The 9378-nt window shown below is 49.6% G+C and overlaps 1 pseudogene; it reads left to right on the forward strand.

Annotated features, from left to right (window-relative positions):
• The window catches only part of LOC105540897, a 27776-nt pseudogene extending 19513 nt beyond the window's left edge, over positions 1-8263 (forward strand).
• Positions 8264-9378: the final 1115 nt, after the last annotated feature.

Below are 9378 nucleotides of genomic sequence, written 5' to 3' on the forward strand. Positions count from 1 at the left end.
CCAACATGGTGAAACCCCGTCTTTATTAAAAATACAAAATTTAGCCAGGCATGGTGGCGCCTGTAATCCCAGCTACCAGGGAGGCTGAGGCAGGAGAATCACTTGAACCTGGGAGGCAGAGGTTGCAATGAGCTGAGATCTCGCCGCTGCATTCCAGCCTGGGCAACAGAGTAAGACTCTGTCTCCAAAAAAAAAAAAAAAATTAACCTCTCCTAGTAAATAGTAAGGTCCATAATAAATGTCAAAGTTGACATATTGGTAGATTTAATCTACACTTTAGCAGAAACTGATCATTGCTAAATAGTTTCAGATTTGTCAATCAGTGCAGGTTTGTAGTGAAACTGCCTGTTACAACCAGCCTTTGCTGTAGCATAAACACCAGTGAGCCTGTTTGAAATAAAGTTTTTCTTCTTATTAAAAAAAAAAAAATCTGGAGGCTGAGTAAGGTGGCTCACCCCTGTAATTGCAACACTTTGGGAGGCTGAGGCAGGCGGATCACCTGAGGTCAGAAGTTTGAGACCATCCTGGTCAACATAGTGAAACTCCATCTCTACTAAAAATACAAAAATTAGCTGGGCATGGTTGTGTGTGCCTGTGGTCCCAGCTACTTGGGAGGCTGAGGCAGGAGAATCACTTGAGCCTGGGAAGTGGAGGTTGTAGTGAGCTGAGACTGTGCCACTGCACTCCAGCCTGGGTGACAGAGTGAGACCCTGTTTCGAAAAAATAAATAAATAAATATCTGAAAAATAAAGTTAATGTTGACTGTCTACGATACGCAACATGATGTCACTGTTGTTAGTTTATATTTTATAACTCAGAAATCTCACCGCACTAGAAAGCTGTTTGCAGTGATGTGTTTCCCTCCTTGCTCACATTCCCAAGTTTGCACAGTGATTGATGGGAAAGGCGAAGGTGATCGTAAATCACAGTTTGAAGCCCCCTCTAGGACCAAGACGCTTTTCCCTCCCCTGGATCCGTGAGTTGCCAGTAGATGTCCTGATTTCGAAAGGGACCAGAGAAGAGCTTGTGAATTAACAAGAAAAAATGCATTGCACCTGGACAAACAGCCCCACACAGATGGCCTAGAGAAGGGTCGGCCATGTTACGTTCCTATAGAGAGGCGAAACCATTGTTCAGAAAGCTCAGATGAACTGTTTACCATCTCCCCTGAGAACCAGACAAGAGGAAACTGGTTAAAATTGCAACAGGAAGTTTACATTATAGTTTTTTTAAAGTCTGCTCCCAGTGAGTGGTCCTGGATAGTATTATTGTGGTTCTGGGAGGATATAAATGCTTTGGTACCTATCCCCTGATGATACGAGACTCTAGCACATACATCTTGTGTGGGCTGGAAGAGTGCTTTGAAGTTCAAAACTTCAAACAGATGGAAGAGAGAGATCCAAACCTCTATGAAACCCATTTAGGAACCTGCATCTCAGATGGAAACTTGAACGACAACAGATATCTGAATATTTGCTTAAGCAAACTTGGCCATAGCATTCTGCCCCTGCTAGATGCTGCTTCTCCAAAAGGCGACTCTGGTGCGTGTTGGGTGTTACATCATTCTCTCCTTTACGGACTTAAATGATGAAATAGCAAGAGAGGGAATTAAATATATGGGATTGGGGGTTGTGAGACATTTAGCAATGATGACGTTACTCAAGATGACATAAGGAGGCTTATTCACCCAGCCCTTCCTTGTTTGAACAGTGACTCGGCCATGAGACTTGTTTTTAAAGCAACTAGAAATAGAATCTATCGCTGTTTGCTATGATATCAAAAATGCGTGTCTTGGGCTGGGAACTAGGAATACAGTAAGGGTGTATGCTTTAAACCAAGCTGGGGTTTTGGAACATTTGCAGAAATAAATGTATATTCCAAAAGCAATGTCATCCTTTTTAGAACCTTTTCTTTGGGAAACATTAAAATATAGGAGCCACCCAGAATGAGCCTTGAGTTCCCCAGGTTCAGAGACCCTCGTGGGTGATCATAAAGGCTGTTGCCTCCACCCTCAGGGCACGCCCAAGGAGGAACCCTAAACAGCCTAGGGTCCCAATCCCGTCCTTTCCTTCCCATCTAATGTCAACGTAAGGTAAGTATGAGAATTTCTTTTGGTATAACTGAATTACTCAGAAATCAGGAAAAACCAATGAATCGATTAGGTATCAACTAACTCCTGCTGCTACCTATCTGCATGCAACCACGCGCAAGGCACCATGGGGGATCAAGAGGGACCCAGGACAGGATTCGTGCCTGCCTCCAAGGACTTTGATACAGCTGGAAGAGAAGAAAAGGACTTGTGAGCCGGGCTCAGTGACTCTGCCTGTAATCCCAGCACTTTGGTAGGGTGAGGCGGGCAGATCACTAGAGGTCAGGAGTTCGGGACCAGCCTGGCCAATATGGTGAAACCCCATCTCTACTAAAAATACAAAACTCAAGGCTGGGCGTGGTGGCTCACACCTGTAATCCCAGCACTTTGGGAGGCCAAGGCGGGTGGAGCATCAGAGGTTGAAAATTCAAGACCAGCCTGGCCAACATGGTGAAATCCATCTCTACTAAAAATACAAAAATTAGCTGGGTATGGAGGCGCACACCTATAATCCCAGCTACTTGGGAGACTGAGGCAGGAGAATCACTTGAACCCGAGAGACAGAGGTTGCAGTGAGTTGAGATCTCACCACTGCACTCCAGAGCGAGACTCTGTCTCAAAAACTAAATAAATAAATAAACAAATAAATGGACTTGTGAGAAAAAATCAGAAAGGAGAGAGCGATGAATGGGAATATATTCTTAAGTAGCAGGAGAGCAGCATGTAACAGGAAAATGAGACTGGCTGTCAATGTCTGCAAATCTAAGGACCGTGGATGGGGGTTCACATTGCCCCCACAGGAGGCCACTGCAGGAATCCTCCTTTCTAGAGGTTTCTGGGAGCCTGCAGGAATGGTGAGGGACCTGGGCAAAATAGGGTTGGCTGGGAAGAAAGAGGAAGGGTAAGTTTGGGTCACTGAACCCACTGATAATGGTGGGGTATGAAGGATGTGCCCTCTGCCAAATAATTCTAAATATAGGTTTGGCATGGCCAACCTGGAGGCATGGATTTAGGAGTCACCATTCTGGCAGTGAAAAGTTACCATCAGGAGAATGGATGAGGACACTCAAATGAGAGCCTAAGAAGGACCCAGACATTCCTGCTCCCTCCTTCCCTGCCTCCCTCTTCTCCCTCTCCCTCAGCCTAAACTCAGTCATCCAACAGAGATTTTATTGAGTATCTACTATATGCCAGGCATGGTGCTAGACAAAAATGAAGAAGGAGACGGGGTACGGTGGTTCATGCTTGTAATCCCAGCACTTTTGGGAGGCCAGGACCAGAGGATCACTTGAGCAAAAGAGTTCAAGACCAGCCTGGGCAACATAGGAAGACTTGGTCTCTACAAATAATAAAGAAATTAGCCAAGCATAGTGGTGCACACCTGGCATCTCAACTACTCTGGAGGCTGAGGTGGGAGGATCGCTTGGGTCTGGGAGGTCAAGGCTGCAGCAAGCCATGACCCGCCACAGCACTCCAACCTGGGCGATAGAGCAAGATCCTGTCTCAAAAAAAAAAAAAAAAAAAAAAGAAGAAGGAGGAGGAGGAGGAATAACATGAAGATGAGAGAGATGAAGAAGGAGGAGGAGGAGGAGTAACATGAAGATGAGAGAGAGGAAGAAGGAGGAGGAGGAGGAATAACATGAAGATGAGAGAGAGGAAGAAGGAGGAGGAGGAATAACATGAAGATGAGAGAGAGGAAGAAGGAGGAGGAGGAGTAACATGAAGATGAGAGAGAGGAAGAAGAAAGGAAGGAGAAGGAGAGCAGGAGGGGGAGGAGGGAGTTCTTTCACTCTTTCTTTCCTTTGTTTTTGTTTTTGTTTTTGAGACAAGGTCTGGCTCCTTCCCCCAGGCTGGAGTGCTGTGGCAGATTACAGCTCACTGCAAACTCTGCCTCCTGGGCTAAAGCAATCCTCCCACCTCAGCCTCCCAAGTAGCTGAGACTACAGGTGCACACCACCACGCCCGACTGGGACTATAGGCATGAGCGACTGCATCTGGCCATTCTCTTTTTCTTTCTCTTTTCATATCTTTTCTGTATCATTTGAGAGGGATTCGAAGGCTCTGTGGTCCTCGAGACTTCGGTGCATATTTCCTAAGAATTAAGATATTCTCAGCCGATGATTTCTTGCTTTCTAAAGAAAGAAAATATTTTTTATTAAAAAAAAAAAAAAAAAAAAGATATTCTCTTATACAAGCAGTATAATGATCAAAATCAGGAAATTCAACATAAAGAGAATGCCCTTATCCAGCCCACAATCCACACTTGAATTTCATCACCCATCCCTGCAGCTTTCCTGGCGGGCCTGGGCCCTGATCCAGGATGGCCGAGTGCTGAGTCATGCACACCTCTTCACCCGAAGCTCCTCTGCCCGCACCTTGTACAGGCGCCTTCCTCTCTCTCAGGTCCGAGTCTAACCACAGCTCCCCACCTGCTCGTCCCCACGGGGGCGGAGATGCGGTCTCCCAGTGCCTGGCTCTGTGACTTCAAAGCAAGTGTCCACATCCTGGTGTCTCCTGTCCTCTCCATGAAAAGTGATCCCAGGGTCAGGGTGTGCCTTGTTGCCACTGCAGGGACTGGGCGTCCAGACTGGGATCACAGGGGCACACTGGGATCAGCACCGGCCTCTCCGCTCACAAGCTGCATGACCTCGAGCAGCTTCGCCCGTCTGCGCAGCTGTAAAACGAGAATGGTGGCTGAACCCGATCTGGAGTTTTCTGAGGCAAACGGGTCTGTTATGAGAATCCAATGAGTCCTTATATGTAAAGCACTCAGGACAGTGCCGGGCACATAGAAAGTGCTCAGTAGGCTGGGCACGGTGGCTCACGCCTGTAATCCCAGCACTTTGGGAGGCCAAGGAGGGCGGATCACTTGAGGTCAGGAGTTTGAGAACAGCCTGGCCAACATGGCAAAACCCTGTCTCTACAAAAGATATAAATATTAGCCAGGCATGGTGGCATGCACCTGTAGTCCCAACTACTTGGGAGGGTGAGGCAGGAGAATCGCTTGAACTCAGGAGGCAGAGGTTGCAGTGAGCCGAGATTACCACTGCACTCCAGCCTGGGCGACAAGAGTGAGACTCCATCTCAAAAAAAAAGAAAGTGCTCAGGGCCCTCTCCCCCACTTTCCTCCTCCCCTTCTCCTCCTTCCCTTCTCCTCATTCTTCCTCTTCCTCCTCCTTCATCTTCATCATCACCATCTAGCATAGTGCCTGGCACACAGTAGATACTCAAGGAAATCCCAGCAATCTCTCCAGCAGTGGGAGGGCACAGAAACAGGTGTGGGGAAGACGGGCAGAGCATTTAGAGCTAGGGCCATCATCTTCCCAAGCTCTGCCATTCTGCACACCACGAACAATTGGAAGAGTCAAGTAATAGGGAGTTTGTGGACACCAAGAAGGGAAGAATGCGTTTTTAACCGCAGGAGGTGGAAACAGCTCAACTTGATCTCATGTGTGTAACGGTGTTGGAGTACGGGCAGTGCCACAACTGGTGTGGCCACACTCTGCCTGCCTGCAAGTGTCCATGTCACGGAGGGAACGGAGAGACCTTCGGGATTGATCCATGGGTTATCAGGGAAAGTTCATCACCATCACAATCATCATTACAGCTCCCATGGATTAAACACTTCTCTGCACAAGGCTCAGTGCTGCACACTTTGCATGATGATTTCTGGGTTCTTATTGTGGGATGTTCCCCCTTTGCAGGTGTAGAATCTCAGGCTCAGAGAGACTGAGGCCACACAGGTCATCAGTGGTCCAGCTGAGATTAAGCAAAGGGTCTGGCCGGGCGCGGTGGCTCACGCCTATAATCTCAGTACTTTGGGAGGCTGAGGCGGGTAGATCACCTGAGGTCAGGAGTTTGAGGCCAGCCTGACCAACATGGTGAAACTCTGTCTCTACTAAAAGTACAAAATTAGCTGGGGGTGGGTGGTGCATGCCTGAAATCCCAGCTACTTGGGAGGCTGAGGCAGGAGAATCAATTGAACCCAGGAGGTGGAGGTTGCAGTGAGCCGAGATCGTGCCATCACATTCCAGCCTGGACAACAAGAGCGAAACTTGGTCTCAGGAAAAAAAAAAAAAAAAAGCAAAGGGTCTGAGAAGGTGGAGGGCAGAGCCTGTAGGAGAGGAAGTGATCTTGGCCTTCCCCAGACTGGAAGTTAAAAAAGACGATGGAGAAGCAGCAATATGTTGAGCTGAATGGAGCAGGCTCAGGGCCCGTGCTGTCTGAGGGCTCCGTTGCTGGGTCCTGCGCGTAGTTTTCTGAGGAGGACAGTGGACAGCGGCCTCGGAAGCCACGCGGAAGACCACCCATAATAGGAGCTGGGGGATTTTGCTAGGTGGAAAATGGAAGGTAAATGAAAGGATTGGCCAACACCAGCAGCTTGAGTCTATGATGATGGGAGGACCGGACCCTGTGTCTCCCAGGAGCCTTCTGTGACTTGGGAATGGAGAGGGTATCTGGAGGCGCCCCTGGAACGAGCTTGGTGAACACGCAGCTGGGACAGGTCGGAAAGGGCTGTGCGGTGGAGAGAGGGTCGGGTGCTCAGGACGGCCCTCCACACGGTGAGTCAGCATCCCTTGTTGATTCAGGAAGGAGTTCAGGCCCTCAGTAAACTAAAAGCGGTGGCGAGTCAGGGAAGGAGGGCCAAGGTCAGAACCTTTGGATGTGTGTGTGCGGAGAGTGGGGAGGAGAAAGGGCCCTGGAGCAAAGGGGCCAGAGGAGCGGGAAGGTGAGCCCGACCCTGCTGCGCCCAGAGGCCCCGGGAGATAGGGGTTTGCAGGGTCAGAGAGCAGGAGTTCCTGGGGGACCCGACAGGCCCTCGTGGTGATCAAGAGCCTGTGGGGGACTCCAGTGTTTTCAGTTACCTGAGATCAAGGAATGAAGGACAGGGAGGAGGACTTCCCATAGGCACTGCCTAACATTTAAAATGCAAGAAACACAAAATGTGTCTCAATCAAATCAGTTATTTCTTTCTGAGCTGTGAAGATCTGAGGCTGCCCTGCCTCAGCCCAGTATTAGAGAGCACAGAGTGTCCGGGGTGATGGGCCAGGCTGTGCCCCGGGGTCAGGAGTGCTGACTTCATGGGATGTCCCTTGATCCTGTGGAACTGGCCTGCCTGGAAGTTATGCTCAGGGTAAACTTTTTTTTTTTTTTCCTGAGTCGGGGTCTCGCTATGTTGCCCCAAACGGAGTGCTGTGGCACCACCCCCGCTCACTGCAACCTCCACCTCCCAGACTCGAGTGATCCTCTCATCTCAGCCTCCTGAGTAGCTTGGACCACAGGCACGCACCACCTGACCCGGCTCATTTTTTGCATCTTTAGTAGAGACGGGAGTTTTGCCATGTTACCCAGGCTGGTCTTGAACTCCTGAGTTCAAACAATCCTCCTACCTCAGTCTCCTAAAGTGTCGAGACTACAGGCGTGAGCCACCATGCCCGGACCAGGGTGATCTTGATTGTCACCGGAACCCAAAGGTGGAATAATAACATGGACTTCCCAGTGTCTTGACAGTCTTCGCTAATTTGAATGGAACGCAGTCACTGGATGAAGGTACAGAGAATCCCTGAGCAGAACCCTGGGTGTTTTGTTTCTTTGCTGTGGCCCTGCCCTGCCCCGGCCTCTGAGAAATGCCGAGCCTTTCCTTTCCCCATCCCTCCCTCTCCCTCGGGGTGATTTCAAAAGGTCTCAGCTTCTTATAAATACTCCTTGGGGTCAGGGAGGTAAGAAGCTTTTTTATTTTAGGCCTCTGGTGGAAGATTAATGGGACTGTCCCCTGGCGAGGTGGCAGAGGGCAGGTCTGGCTGAGAGCTTGTGTGCAGGGGTTTGGGGAGCGGACGCTGGGAATGGAGTGAAGGCCCCACTGCACACAGCAGCCTTGCTGGGAAGGGTGGGGGCTGCAGATACCTGTAAGGCTGCTCGACTTTGAGGGGGACATCAGGGTCTTCTGGGGTCAGGTCGTTGGAGAACTCTGGAAATGCTCTGGGATTCCCCAGGGCCCACGACGACACGGTGCTCAGCCGAGAAGCCAGGGAAATGGAGGCGGCCGCCGTGCCCTGGAAACGAGGCCCCTTCCTCTGTTCCAGTCTCTTGGATGAAGAGTTGGAGGGACAAAGCTACCTTATAGTGGCTGACATTGCCACCCACCTTGTTCTGCAGGACACCAAAGCCAGATGACCTTTGATTTAGAAACATCATGCGACAATTCTTGCACCTGAGTGCCGTGGGACCCATTCACTCCTTCCTGGCCCCAAGCAGCTGACGCAGGAGGCCTAAGTTTTAATTGATATAGACTTGAAATATTCAGAGAGCTAAGCTATCAAATGCACCTTGTTCTCTGCATTTTTCTTATAACAAGAACATGCCCCAGTGTCAAATAACCATGCCGGGGATGGCAGGAAAGGGACTCACAGGTTGTGATTTTACATGTGACGTCAGAAAGGCTCTGTAAACAGGAGGTGGGACGTGCGCCTGGCCAGCACCCCCCACTCCCATGCGCAGTGATTCAGGCTGGATGGCACGTAGTGAGCCAGGCAAGGTCACCACTCCACAACCCTTGTGACTGTCACCTTTGCATAAGCAGAGTGACTTTTCCCCCAACCTCATACCAGTCTGGCAGCACGTATGAAAAGAACGGTGAGAGAAGCTGTTTCATGCATTTCTAAAGGAAGCGGAGAAGTAAGAGCTTGGTATTTTTCAAATGGAACTCAAAGGTCTTTGCAGCCTGGGCTGGACTCCGGGCTGAGAGCTGTCGGAGGCGCTGCTGCAGGGGTGGCTGTCGTTCCTCAACCCGATTCTATCATTATTATTTACATTCTATGTCTTCTCTTTCAAGATTATTTTTTTGACATTTGCCTTCTGGCAGAGCTGGAACCGATGAGTGGGAGGTGGATTTTGGCGGAACACAGGAGGAATTCTCTTAGTCAGAGCCATCCAAAAATGGAAAGACCTGACTCAGAAGACAGCGTGTCCTCTGCCTGCATAAGGTCCTGGTGAGGTCCTGTCAAGGGTGCTCTGCCCCGTGCTTTGACAGATGTGTGCGGAGATGAAAGATAAATAGCCATTCTTGAGCGTGTTGTCTGTGCCAGACAGTTTTAGGTACTTTTACGTGAACTAGCACATTTAACCTCCAAACAACCCTATGAGACAGGAACTATTATCGCTTATTATTACCCTCATCTTACAGATGAGGAAACTGAGGCACAAAGAAGTTTAGTAACCCGCCCAGGTCACAGGGCTGGTATTCTAAAGAGGCAGGACTCAGCCCCAGGCAGCCTGGTGGCCCTCCTCCT

The sequence above is a fragment of the Mandrillus leucophaeus genome, unplaced genomic scaffold, assembly GCF_000951045.1.
Source record: "Mandrillus leucophaeus isolate KB7577 unplaced genomic scaffold, Mleu.le_1.0 Scaffold105, whole genome shotgun sequence".
In the NCBI taxonomy this organism is placed as follows: Eukaryota; Metazoa; Chordata; class Mammalia; order Primates; family Cercopithecidae; genus Mandrillus; species Mandrillus leucophaeus.